Genomic DNA, 4,431 nt, shown 5'->3' with positions numbered 1-4,431 from the left:
ACACTAGATCGCGTGTTCCACCCACCCACCCACCCACCCACCCACCCACCCACCCACCCACCCACCCACCCACTCCGCTGCATTCGGTGCGGCGGGCTGAGGCGTATCGGTTTTGCGGCCGCCTCCCCCTCCCCCGCCCCCGCACAACCACCCCCTCTCCCTTGTTCCCCTGGCGTGGGTGCTGCGATGGGTGCCGCCTCCGTGCGCGCGGGAGCGGCGGGGGCGGCGTCGGCGGCCGGGCGCGCAGTGTACTGCCGCACTACAGCATATCGCTTTGTCTGCCAGGCGGGCGTCGCGTGGAGGCGGCGGCGGCGTCGCGTGGGTGCCGTGCGGCGCCGCGTGGTAACGTAGCGCCCACCGCAGTGCGGTGAACTACAATACCTCCACACCATGGATGTGAAATAAAATATAATAACACATGATGCTCCGCAAGAAAATAGACTTGGGATAGGGTGTGTCGTTGGCAAGTCCCCGGGGCGGTTAGTGTGGGTGGTGATAAGTCCGTAGGAGGGGAGCCACCTGTGCGAATGTCGGTAAACTAGTTTCGCATGTGGCCCACAGACTGTGCCTCCATCTACAGGAATCTCCCGAGACTAGGTCCGGCGCAGAACACGGCCACCTACTGGTCCGTCCCGACGACGATACCGCCCTCTATGAGACGGCCGGCGGACTATGATGTCGATGTCGCCTACAGCGCCCGCTTGACGACCCAGAGTAAAACGCCTGCTGCACCCCCTCTTCACGGCAGGTGACGCAAATCGAGTCAAAAGTGGTGGACCGACGGTCACTCCAGCCGCACCTGTGAATGCGCCACCCCCACCGCCCGACTCGCAACTCGAGCGGATGTACGGCGGACTTTTCCCGCAATCGTACATTGCAGTCCACCCCTATATCTTCCACTTCATGAAGAGTTATCTCCCAAAAGCCAAAGTCCCGCTGTCCCAATACATGCTCTGGACGGCGGGCCGCGAGACGTGACGCCCGGTGGCAAAGAGTGCGCCGCTGAGGATATAGAGGGTCCGTCCCCCCGCACAGTGGTGACGGTGTGCGGGTAGTGTTTCCGACACCGCTTCCTGCGGTGGCAACGCTGGGGCAGAGTCGATACTCGCCCACTGGTGGAAGGTAAGCATTCTGCTTTACATCAGTACATAACTAATATTTCAGTCGTCTGACGTCCCTGCTTAGTAAATGATGCAGGACCACATACATAGATGATACATACTGTAAACTGGGGAGGACAGTGTGAACCGCACTCGACCCAGTCACCCTATCTCACAGTCCACTCTGTGTGTAACAAAGCGAAAGCACCAAAGCACTATCGTTCAACAACATCCATTTTATCCTCGCTGCCACAGGACACTATCCAAAGAACGACAAGAGGAACGTCACGTCCACTAATAAGACAGAATGTCTCACACCACCCGCAAACAACGCAGCTCAAATCAGCCAGCAACACCCACAGTGGTCCACCCAGTATCAACACAGGACGCAACGCCACGCCACAACACAAAAGGTACAAGTAATAAAATACCCTTTGGCCACACTCCTTATAAAGGCATCGAACCAACCCACCACCTGACACCAGCCAAACGTACATCCTGATTTGACACATCTCTGGCAACCTAACCCACGTTGGCCCTTAACCTAACCCACGTTGGCCCTTAACCTAACCCACGTTGGCCCTTAACCTAACCCACGTTGGCCCTTAACCTAACCCACGTTGGCCCTTAACCTAACCCACGTTGGCCCTTAACCTAACCCACGTTGGCCCTTAACCTAACCCACGTTGGCCCTTAACCTAACCCACGTTGGCCCTTAACCTAACCCACGTTGGCCCTTAACCTAACCCACGTTGGCCCTTAACCTAACCCACGTTGGCCCTTAACCTAACCCACGTTGGCCCTTAACCTAACCCACGTTGGCCCTTAACCTAACCCACGTTGGCCCTTAACCTAACCCACGTTGGCCCTTAACCTAACCCACGTTGGCCCTTAACCTAACCCACGTTGGCCCCTTAACCTAACCCACGTTGGCCCTTAACCTAACCCACGTTGGCCCCTTAACCTAACCCACGTTGGCACCTTAACCTAAGTTACGCTGCACCTTAACCCAAGTTACGCTGCACCTTAACCCAAGTTACGCTGCACCTTAACCCAAGTTACGCTGCACCTTAACCCAAGTTACGCTGCACCTTAACCCAAGTTACGCTGCACCTTAACCCAAGTTACGCTGCACCTTAACCCAAGTTACGCTGCACCTTAACCCAAGTTACGCTGCACCTTAACCCAAGTTACGCTGCACCTTAACCCAAGTTACGCTGCACCTTAACCCAAGTTACGCTGCACCTTAACCCAAGTTACGCTGCACCTTAACCCAAGTTACGCTGCACCTTAACCCAAGTTACGCTGCACCTTAACCCAAGTTACGCTGCACCTTAACCCAAGTTACGCTGCACCTTAACCCAAGTTACGCTGCACCTTAACCCAAGTTACGCTGCACCTTAACCCAAGTTACGCTGCACCTTAACCCAAGTTACGCTGCACCTTAACCCAAGTTACGCTGCACCTTAACCCAAGTTACGCTGCACCTTAACCCAAGTTACGCTGCACCTTAACCCCAAGTTACGCTGCACCTTAACCCAAGTTACGCTGCACCTTAACCTAACTTACGCTGCACCTTAACCTAACTTACGCTGCACCTTAACCTAACTTACGCTGCACCTTAACCTAACTTACGCTGCACCTTAACCTAACTTACGCTGCACCTTAACCTAACTTACGCTGCACCTTAACCTAACTTACACTGCACCTTAACTGTCACATGTAACGTCACAGGAATGTAGCTTTGCCTAACAGCAACCCTCTGAACATAGTTCACTGCTTGGATCCTCTGGTGTCATGTGTATTTCTTGATGCCATGGTGCGTACCCTCACATAAAGGTCTTTCGAGTGTTGCGTACTTTCTACACAGTCCCGCTAACCACTGGAAGGGTGTACCGCTACAGAACGAATATCGCCCTCCCCTCCTGCCCTTCCAAGCTGGTCGGTCAGGCGTTTGTTTGTGAAATGAGCCTTGCAGCTGTTCAGTTGCATTCGGTTGTCGATGCAGTCAGTGTACGTTGTGGTACGGCCTGTGTGGACTGTCCGCTGATGTACGCGTAACCCACACTGATCATCCGTCGTTACGTACTGAGTGACATAATGTGGCACATGCTTGACCGTACACCGGCTGCGCCCTACAATGGCGAATCATAAGGGCCATATGTTGTGCACGATGCTACTTGTCTCGTCTCCCCATTACAGCGAGATTGCACTGTTGTACGCCGTACAGACATGTGGTAGGTAGGTACGGACGAAAGTATTGCATGTTGGCCCCCCCCCCCCCCCTCCTCCCTCTGCCGGGAATCAGCGTGAGCCGTCTGTTGATGTAGCGACGAGGGTTTTCCTATTTAATCGTATTGCCCCACACAACATGATAGCACGGTGGACCGCGTTCCACATCTGCGACATGCTACAGAGGCCGGTTGACAGTCGACCGCGCAAGGGACATTGCACACGTGCGCGGACCATCTTCCACGTGTTCTCTCGTGTACATGCCGCAGTGTGTATGTGGGCTGATGTAGCGTGTCGTGACACATAACATGCAGGCATGCCAGAATCGTAGATTTCGCAAATGTAGATTGACGTATACGTTTGCTGCCAAAGATCCGCAAATGAACTGGAAATCAGTTGTTGAGCGGTTGTTCGCGCTGCAGGTGCATCGGTGATAGCGACGATCGGTACATCTATGAACCGGTTGTTTCGGCGGTACCCGCCATGCCCCCGAACCTGAGTTGGCCATGTGGGTATGAAGCGATACGAGGCTGTGGCTTGGCGGGACAGTCCCCGGCCGGTGAGGGGGGGCCGCCCGGCGTGCTGGCCGCGCGCTGCGTGAGCGCACGCACTACAGCCGGCTGGTGGGGGGCGCCCAGTGGCAGGAGCGCCGGCCGACGGGCCCGGCTGGCGTCCCAGCTATGCGCCGGCGCACCCTGCGCGCGGCGCCAGGCGGCCAAAGTGGGTTCTGCCGAGCCCGGTGCGAAGCGCGGTGGACATCTGCAGTGTGCTGGTCCGATTGCGGACTGTGTGCGTTGAGGATGCGCCGCCGCCCGGCACTCGGCGTCGCGACGCCGTCTGCTGCTCGGTCGCCCCCAGCGGTTCTCGCAGGTGGTTTGTATCGCAGCTCTGCGGACGTGTTGGCGCGTGCGCTGTGCTGGGAGAGTTCGCTTCTGCACCCAAGTGGGGCTTTGCCCTTCTGTGGCGCTGGCGTTGGAGCTGCCGGTCACCGTAGGTGGCGCGTGTTGTTTCCCGCCGGCAATGCCACGACAGCACGCTCCCGGGCCTCTGTCGGCAGCGGCAAGCTCAGTTGGGAGCACGGGTGTTCGCACTGAAAGCG

This window comes from Schistocerca gregaria, unplaced genomic scaffold (assembly GCF_023897955.1).
Source record: "Schistocerca gregaria isolate iqSchGreg1 unplaced genomic scaffold, iqSchGreg1.2 ptg001215l, whole genome shotgun sequence".
NCBI classification, from domain to species: domain Eukaryota; kingdom Metazoa; phylum Arthropoda; class Insecta; order Orthoptera; family Acrididae; genus Schistocerca; species Schistocerca gregaria.
This window is presented reverse-complemented; position numbering follows the sequence as displayed.